The 9,987-nt window shown below is 41.2% G+C and overlaps 2 protein-coding genes across 5 annotated transcripts in view; both read left to right on the forward strand.

Annotated features, from left to right (window-relative positions):
- Nucleotides 1-9,987, forward strand: part of LOC117974231 (neuroendocrine secretory protein 55) — a 55,737-nt gene that overhangs the window by 16,931 nt on the left and 28,819 nt on the right. The gene's annotated exons all lie outside the window — the stretch shown is intronic.
- GNAS (GNAS complex locus) overlaps nucleotides 1-9,987 on the forward strand; it is a 70,617-nt gene that overhangs the window by 16,288 nt on the left and 44,342 nt on the right. The gene's annotated exons all lie outside the window — the stretch shown is intronic.

Below are 9,987 nucleotides of genomic sequence, written 5' to 3' on the forward strand. Positions count from 1 at the left end.
CATTCCCAGTTCCCCACCCTCCCCCCAGCCCCCCAAGACTTCTTAACTTCAAATCTGGGGCATTAACTATTTTTGCCACATTTAAACAAAGCATCAATTAGCAATGGTCTGAATATGTGGTTTAAATGAAAACTTCCAAACAAACTTCACAAGCTTAATTTTTACATTTTATTCTCTAAGACTTTCTCTAAGACCTTCCAAGGGATTTCAAGATCACAGTTTTTAAGGCTGCGCTACATTTGTTAAATATGTTAGAATGTGTGATGGTTTTTTATTAATGGCATTATTGGCATATAACTGTGCTATTGTGACGTGGCTCTCACAAATCACAATTTTAAATGTGAGGATCATTTTGTGTATGCCCATCCAGGTAGATCATGACATTATCATTTACCTAAAGACATATAATATGGTCGTTGTTTTAAATTTCAAATGTCTCAACTACACTAAAGCTACCAAACATTAAATGACAATGCACTGGTTTCCCTGCAGACAACTGATTTTGCCATAACAGACCCATTTCAATATTCCAAGCACAGCTCTGGGAAGCAAACCTGTAGATTGGGGGTGGGAGGACACAAATGCATACAGACAGGAGACCCAAGTGACAGTGTGCACCTGGCCCCTAATTGTCAAATTGGTGATGTGCCTTACATGCGGGGCCTCAGTTGCCTCCTTTGTGAAATGAAGCTTTCCTAGCAGATCTCCACTAAGGAATGCTTTTGCACCATGATTTGAGTCTTCTATTCTTCCTGGGGGTGGGGGGTGGAGGAGACACAGTCTACTTACATCAGGACTGGAGACTTATACCATAGATTGTGCAGCCATCAATCCTGCAGCAAACTGTCCATGTTTGGGACCAGTCTTAAGAATATTAGAAGTTTCCTTTGTCTCCCCTTATTTTGTCACCAGGAGTAAAAATTAACTTTAAGAAAAGGAAATTTGCTAGGGTCACCTTGCACCTTGTCCTGGCTTTGTTCTCGGGTGCTGGTAGCCAAACACCTTTGGATGCAGCATAGTCCAGAAGGTGGGCTGGCAAACCATGGGCCATGTCTAACATAAGCCTGAAATATGATAGCCAGTGTTAGCTGCTAGCTGAAACTGTACCACTGCAGTTTGTCAAAGCAGGCTACAGTTTTTGACCAGGCTTCCTTTTGCAGAGGTGACGTACCTCTTCTGGACCTGAATTATTGATGGGGGACAGGGAGAGGAGGAAGGATGAGGACTTACTCACATGTAGGACAAGACTTTTTACTAACTTTCTAGTCCCAACATATAAAACAAGACATCCATACATCCCTACCACTGAAAATGCAGATCAAATGGCTGTCCTTTGATATGGTTGCTAATTTGTGACATGCAGATTCATCTGTTGCTTGAAAAAATGTATGTTCATGTGCTTATCCTTTCTGTTTTTATTGCCGGGACAATTTAATCTCATTACAGGGAATCCTAAGAAATCAAAGAGAGAGAGAGAGAGAGAGAAAGATAGATAGAAATCAGTAATACGATTAAAATTCTAAAATATCTAAAGAGTTCTTTTTAAAGAAGCCTTTTTCTTACTCAACACTATCCACCAATAGACTGTTTCCATGTTTCTGTTACATTTTAAATAATTTTGGTGGCTTAAACATTTTTTAAAACTTCATTTAGGTGTGATTTCCTCCTTAAGAACTGAATGGGGCTAATAGATCAGAGTTTCTTAGTATCTGCCACATTTATTAAAATTGTGCAGGCAAATGCTATATATAATAATGGCTATTCTGCTATGATGCTTTATTTATACAGTGAATCACAATTAATTGTATGATTATTTATGCCACCAAGTGCAACAGTATGCATTGTATTCCATCTTGCAGAAGCACCTTTTTATTTTTCTTTTCTCTCTCTCTCTCTCTCTTTTTTAACATACAGCCATTTTTTTATATTCTAAATGCCTCCACTGAGCTTTTGGTGTGGTGGGAAGGACATGGCTTATCAGGCCACAAAATTCTGGAGTCCAGATAGATTTATTATTTTCTCTTTTCAGTCTCCTAGTAAGATTCATGCTTCTCAAAGTCTGAAATTCTACCTTGGTTTTAATTCTTACAGATTTCTCTCAAAAAAATTTTCCCATATAGGTAGATTAATGTTTAAAATTTACCCCCATTATTTACAATGGAAAACTGGTTTTAAGCAAAAAGAATTGGGGGTCATCCCCTTACTGTATGTATCCTCCTAACTTGAAAAGGAAAATCTCACTGCTCTCAGTATGATTAGTAACCAGTAATAATAATAATAATAATAACACATTCTGATTACATTTTTTGTTTGTTTGATTTGAAACAAAGTCTCCCTCTGTCACCCAGGCTGGAGTGCAATGGCAGGATTTCTGCTCACTGCAACCTCTGCCTCCCAGGTTCAAGCAATTCACCTGCCTCAGTCTCCAGAGTAGCTGGGATTACAAGCGTGTGCCACCATGCCTGGCTAATTGTTTGTATTTTTAGTAGAGATGGGGTTTCACCATGTTGTTCAAGCTGGTCTCGAACTCCTGACCTCAAGTGATCTACCCAGCCTCCCAAAGTGCTGGGATTACAGGCATGAGCCACTGTGCCTGGCCACATTTTACATTTTTTAAAGCCTTTCATCTAGTCATATTTGTCTCTTGAAACAGTCCTGGGCAATAAAAACGTGATAGGGCCCCATTTCATAGGCAAATAAACCAAAAGCTCAGAGATTAAATATCAGGCACTTTTTTTTTTTTTTTGAGAAGGAGTCTCGCTCTATTGCCCAGGCTGGAGTGCGATGGTGTGATTTTGGCTCACTACAACCTCTGCCTCCTGGGTTCAAGCGATTCTCCTGCCTCAGCCTCCTGAGTAGCTAGGATTACAGGCGCATGCACCATGCCCGGCTAATTTTTGTATTTTTAGTAGAGATGGGGTTTCACCATGTTGGTCAGGCTGGTCTCAAACTCCTGACCTCGTGATCCGCCCGCCTCAGCCTCCCAAAGTTCTGGGATTACAGGCATGAGCCATCGCGCCCAGCCATAAGGCACTTTTACTCAAAGACTGCAAGGTAGGTAAAGGATCACAAATTTCAAGTTCAGATAAGATAATGCTTACCAGAAATGTGATGATAAGCTATAAAGCATTATTTAAATGTAAAGCATGATTATTCTAAGTATACTATGTGCTCTTAAAATCCCTTGCCAAATGACACGTGTCGAGTAGTCTGCTACTTTCTGAATTATAGCAAAACTCACAGATCCCTGGTTACAAATGTCCATTGAGTATACATGAAACATGAGCTCCCCCGTTTCTGAGATGGCTGTCACTGCTTTGGTAATATTTCATTTACACATTTGCTTTAACTCATCTGCCAGCACTGCAACATTGCAGTCTTAGTTTGTTGGGCTACTGTTTTCCTTTTTTTTTTTTTTAAATGCAGGTTTTCTTTAAAAGTTTTTTGTTTTTTGTTTTGTTTTGTTTTGTTTTTTTGCAGGGTCTAAAGCTTTTCTTCTTGTTTAGCTTTCCACTAAATAATAATTAATCATTATAATAATAAAATGCAGTTACTTTTCTGCATAGCTCTATTATAAGTATAGTGTTAGAATGTTTAGAATCCTGGTCTGGATCTCATGATCTTATCAAAATAACTCTGCTCCATAGTCTTCGTAGTGATTTTTTTTTAAAAGTATGCCTTACTTCTAGTCCAGGCTAATTTCCATTTAGCAAGAGTCAGTGTGTGGTCTTAGAAATCACCTTTGACTTTTATGCAGGAAGGTTAGTTGTTGTTGTTGTTGTTTTTAAGATGGAGTCTCGCTCTGTCACCTAGGCTGGAGTGCAGTGGTACTATCTCGGCTCACTGCAACTTCTGCCTCCCAGTTCAAGCAATTCTCCTGCCTCAGCCTCTCGAATAGCTGGGATTACAGACATGCACCACCACACCTGGATAATTTTTTGTATTTTTAGTAGAGATGGGGTTTCACCATGTTGGCCAGGATGGTCTGGAAATCCTGACCTCAGGTGATCTGCCCACCTTGGCCTCCCAAAGTGCTGGGATTACAGGCATGAGCCACCGCGCCCGGCCAGGAAGGTTAGTATTAAGCAAAAAATAAATTTATTTTTAGAGAAGGTAACCTAGATTTGAAATTCCCAAAGCCAGCCATGCTCCTTCTTCTTTTTAGAGTTAGTTTTTCCTCCAAATAAAACTTACTCCCAACCCCAGCAAAATTGTGGCTCTTCAAATGCCTCTAAATAACTCTCAGGAGACACATCAGTAGCGAACAACAATTCGTTTCTACATTTCTTGGTTTCTTTTAGCTGTAGTAGCAAATGTGAGGTTCCTCTCAAACCCACTCATGCCATTTGCCCATTTAAAAATCAAATTTCTCAGGAGGAGTAGCAATTTTCAAGAGAGAAGGGACAGGGCCAATTGATGTCACAAGGTCCTCACCATCAATTAAGACAAGTCAACGGAGGGAACTAAAAGCACTGGGCAGCCTAATTGACCATCTCTGACCCCTTGGAATAGGGACTAGGAGACTCTGGCCCTAACACGCACCTTCACAGATTTCATTAAATTAGACTGAATGGAGCTTTTGTTCCCATCAGATTCCTGTTCTGGCCTGTGGTCACCCTAAGAATAAGATCATGTTCTCTTTAGGAAGGAAGAGGAGAATGGACCTGAGCCTCTCTTTGGGAGTTCTGCTGAAAAGTCTGCAAGTCCTAAGTGGCCTTTATGCAATTTAGAGACTGGAAGGAAGGCACGAATATAAACTGGGGGAAAGAAGCCCCTGAACAAAGGAGAGGAGAGGTATTTCAAAAAGAGGATATATTCTTTTTTTTTTTTGACACGGAGTTTTGCTCTTGTTGTGCAGGCTGGAGTGCAGTGGTGCAATCTTGTCTCACTGCAACCTCCGCCTCCCGGGTTCAAGCGATTCTCCTGCCTCAGCCTCCCGAGTAGCTGGGATTACAGGCATGCACTACCACGCCCCACTAATTTTGTATTTTTTGTAGAGATGGGGTTTCACCATGTTGGTCAGGCGGGTCTCGAACTCCTGACCTCAGATGATCTGCCCGCCTCAGCCACCCAAAGTGCTGGGATTACAGGTGTGAGCCATGGCACCTGGCCTTTTTTTCTTAATTCCCCCAAAAAGAGGGCCAGCTACTAGAAGCAGTTACAATTTGAGAAATCTAGAGTCTTTTTTAAAGGGTAACATGCTCAACCCAGTGCTTGGCACATATAAGTACCCCAAAAAATGTTTTGGGTTTTTTGGGTTCTTTTTGTTGTTTTTTGTTTTTTAAGATAGGGTCTCACTCTGTCGCCCAAGCTGGAGTACAGTGGCATGATCTCGGCTCACTGCAACCTCTGCCTCCCGGGTTCAAGTGATTCTCCTGTCTCAGCCTCCCCAGTAGCTGGGATTACAGGTGCCTGCCAGCATGCCCAGCTAACTTTTATATTTTTTAGTAGAGATGGGATTTCACCATGTTGGCCAGGCTGGTCTTGAACTCCTGACCTCAGGTGATCTGCCCACCTTGGCCTCCCAAAGTGCTGAGATTACAGGTGTGAGCCACCATACCAAGCCTCGACTTTTAATTTTAGAAATTTACTTTTCCTCCTAGATTTTTTTTTTTTCTCCCTGCTCCAAGTGAGGTTTTGGGTTTGGTTAGTTTTCTGTTGTTGCTGGGTTTTTTTTTTGTTTGTGTCTTTGTTTTTCTGTTTTTTGCATTTCTCATTAGACTATTAACATGTAAGTTCTAAAAGTGCCAGCCATCTCATTCTGTCTTTCTGTCTCCACCTTTCAGAGTACATTCTTTGTTTACATTTTGTAAATAAAGGTCAACTCAAGCAGTAGAGGAATGCTACCTTGCCACATTTATAATTGTGTGAAGTCACTCTCAGGTGAATGATGTGCCAGAGAGAGATAAGGAGATAACTTACTTTTTGACTTGTCCTGTAAAAGTGTCACCTGTCACCCCTGCCTATCCAGCTCTCCCTTCTGTTTTGATTAGCTCCTAACTATAAATCAACTCAATACCGAGGCTGAGCTCAAGGACCTGAGCTTGGATTGTTCTATGGTTATTACACATGGAAAAAAAAAAAAGAAAGAAAGAAAATGTGTTTAGTTTCCTTTCCAACAGCCAGATGGTGAACCAGGCCAGCTCATGGGAATTGAAGATGAAGAGACCTCCAAGAAAGAGGTAGGGAACAACACAACAAAACAATGTTTGACTTTTCATTATGTTGATCGTCACATGCTCTTTGAGCACACACGAGTCACACACCTTTCAAGTTAGAATCAGTGGAGCACTTTTCTACATGCAATAACTGGGAGCTATGCTATGGGAGAATGTTAGGCAACTGATCTGTGACAGGGCAATGAAAATTAAGGGAGTGTGCCTCTGTTGTACTTCCTTAGAGTAAAATCCCAAATTGCATTGCAGAGTAATTTGTTAAACCTCAGGAGTATTTAAATTCAGGAGTATTTTGACTTGTGGAGTTCTGCCCACAGAACTGCACATTCGATCTTACTAAATGTTTTTTAATGATTCAATTTGGGGCGAGGAGAGAGGTATAAAGGTAGTATAAATTGTTATCCAATCTCAAATTTATTATGAGTCAGTCAATGTTTCTGACATTGTCACACACACACTGTGTGTGGGACAGAGTAAGTACTTTTAACTTCCTTTAATGAGTTGATAATGGGAAGGAAAAAAATCTCTGTACTACTTTCTAAAGAGTGTCACAGTTGAGCTTTCACAAGCTCAGTGTCACCACTGAGTGAGCATTGATTCTTACAAGGAAATTAAGACTTGGGCTGCAAGAGCCTCGCCTCTCTCTTCTGATTTATCCGGCTCTTGCCTCTCCCCCTCCATCAAAAGACCACACTATCTCTCTCCTCTTTTCCATTTGAACGATTTTGCCATTCATCAAACTGATTGCTAATGTGCAAATTACATGATGGTGTTTTTACAGGGAACCTGCATTCAGGTAAGTTTGAAGCTGTGGGATATTTGAGGGGGAAAAAATGAATAATGCTTATCATGATCCACAGAAACTAAAGTCAGACATTGTAGGACAGTCCAGAACCCAAGAAGGGCCATGACAGGACCCTTCCAAAGGAAAGAGAATCTCGTGTCCCGTGTGTTAGCAAGTATCCATTCCAGCTCCCCCAGGGCTCTGGGACCCACATATCTGTGCCTCCATTTTTCTAGGGTTGTAGTAGCTGGTGGTCCAGTTGAAAAAAATGAAAACAGGAAACCTGTCAAGAATAGATAGTGTTGTTTAGGAAGTATATAGGCACTTACATTACTGAGACCACTTGAACACATCCTTTTAAATAGATACCTTTTTAAAAATCTATGGTTATGTAACATCTGTGTCCGAGGGATTTAAGCAGAAAGCCCTGTGGGTTTCTCTTTTCAAAAGACAGACCTTATTTATAATCAGCCCCTTGAATTTTTTTTTTGGGCCTTCATGGGCTTTTGAAATCTTAGGATGTGTCCATCCTAATTCCTTATAGCTGCTCTTTCTGTGGCTCTACTAGGGCCTTCAAGATGCTGAATTCACTTATTAATTAAATCATTGACGTCATTCAGGGGGTTCCTTTTGCCCACTGCCCCCCAACATGGGAATTTTTAAATGACTGGCTCTAGAAGGGCCCAAAGATGGTGAAGGTGAATTGATATTTCAGGTGACCACTAGATGGTGAGACAGTATAAGGCAGAAAACAGGTGGCATGTGTATGTGAAAATGAGAGGGATGGCCAGGGCCGGCAAAGGCAAAGAAGGGTCCCCCTTGACTTTTAACGCCAGCCCCCACCCCAGGACAAAGCTTGGATTCAAACAGGCCCCAAAGCTTCAGCCAGACCAGCTTTTTACTTTTACGCTGTGACTTCTCCTAGTTAGCTATATGCCAGGATTTTAGAAGCATTTTGGGGGGCTCAGTCTAACAGAGGGGTCCTCCAAGTGGCTTTATTGACATTTTTTCATGGGGTGGTTGTCCTATGCACTGTGGGATGTGTAGCAGCATCCCTGACCCCTACCTACCAGACACACACACACACACACACACACACACACACACACTCTCTCTCTCTCTCTCTCACACAACCAAAACTGTTTCTAGTCATTGCCAAATGTCACCCCTCATTGATAACTACTGCCCTAACATCATCAGCATCAAATTCTGGGGACAGTTCAAGATCATACATACTGTAACTTGCGTATCTTAAAAATATATATATCGGGGCTGGGCGCGGTGGCTCACGCCTGTAATCCTAGCACTTTGGGAGGCCAAGGTGGGCAGATCACCTGAGGTCAAGAGTTCCAGACCAGCCTGGCCACGTGGTGAAACCCCATCTTTACTGAGAATACAAAAAATTAGCCGGGCGTGGTGGCGGGCACCTATAATCCCAGCTACTCAGGAGGCTGAAGCAGGAGAATCGCTTGAACCCGGGAGGCAGAGGTTGCAGTGAGCCGAGATGGCACCATTGCACTCCAGCCTGGGCAACAAGAGCAAAACTCCATCTCAAAAAAAAAATATATATATATATATATCATATATAATAAAATATATATATTATATATCATATATAATACAAAATATATAATATGATATATCATATAATATATAAATATATAATATATATCATATATAATATAAAATACATTTTTTTTTCCAGAGAAAAGTTTGTCCACTGCAGTTACTTTTTTTTTTGAGATAGAGTTTCACTCTTGTCGCCCAGGCTGGAGTGCAATGGCATGATCTCAGATGACTGCAACCTCTGCCTCCTGAGTTCAAGTGACTCTCCTGCCTCAGCCTCCTAGTAGCTGGGATTACAGGCATGAGCCACCGTGTCCAACCCTGCAGAAGTAATTTCTAGAAATCTCAGAGAAGAAAGTGACCCAGATGACCCTAACTAGAATAGAAAAGGAAATTATTTCAGGGAAGTAAATAGTGAGCTGACTTTGATTAACCAAGTCAGTCCCATAGCTAGGCTAAATCAATGCTTACATAGCCTTTACCCTTAAATGATCGCATCTTCCACTGAAGGTTTCTTAAGGATGCCTTTTCCTGTAGCAGGCTAGGAATTCTCTCTCTGACTGGTGCACACTCAATTAATTCACTCTGCATTGTAGAGAAGGATGCCAAGACACGAAGGACCCATCTGTCAGATGGCTGCTGACAACATATCAGCTCTAGGGTGGCACTTTATATGTGTTCCCCAAAACAGCAGCAGAGCCTTTAACTGATAATGTGTACACACCAGCAAGCAGTGTGTGGGCCCCAGTTGCTGGGTCTCCCTAGTCTCAGGCCCATAGAGAACCAGCCTACTGCATGGAGGTGACCTATAAACTTTCAGCAACTGATCTTTCAAGACAGACAGTTAGATTGCAGGAGAGAGGGGCAGTGGAAGGAACAGCTCTGAATGACTGGACTGAGAAAGAGCATAATAAGATCTCTCAGGAATAATACATAGCTATGCCAATAGAAGTAACAATCCAAGGACATTTCCTGGTCAAGAGTCTTGCGCTTGGTCTTTGATAAAGTGGACACCCCCTTCTCCATCCTAGGGCAGACTCTGTAACCATTATTTCTTGGAATAATCATAACAGGACTAAATTGTGATCTTAATTTTAAACAGTGGTCTAAGCCCCTAATTTGCATCTGACCAGCCTCTCTCAAGTAACCATTATGGAAGGGGACTTTATAACTTCTTTGTTATATTTTGACATAACACATTTATATTTTTGCCCCCATTTGGTCTTTCTATAGAGTTTTCTGATTGTAACATCTGAATTCATCTCATCAGGTTTTCAAATTGAAACATCTGATTGTAACAACTGAAACAGATTCATTAGGGATCTAATTTTTTCAAACAAAGGAGATTTTTTTCTTTTTTTTTTTTTTCCCTAGGGAGTTTCAAATTTATGACCTCTGACTTCATTGCAAAGGCCAGAAAAATAAATAAATAGATAGACAATAACCACTCTCCACTCCAGA

This window comes from Pan paniscus, chromosome 21 (genome assembly GCF_029289425.2).
Source record: "Pan paniscus chromosome 21, NHGRI_mPanPan1-v2.0_pri, whole genome shotgun sequence".
Classification (NCBI taxonomy): domain Eukaryota; kingdom Metazoa; phylum Chordata; class Mammalia; order Primates; family Hominidae; genus Pan; species Pan paniscus.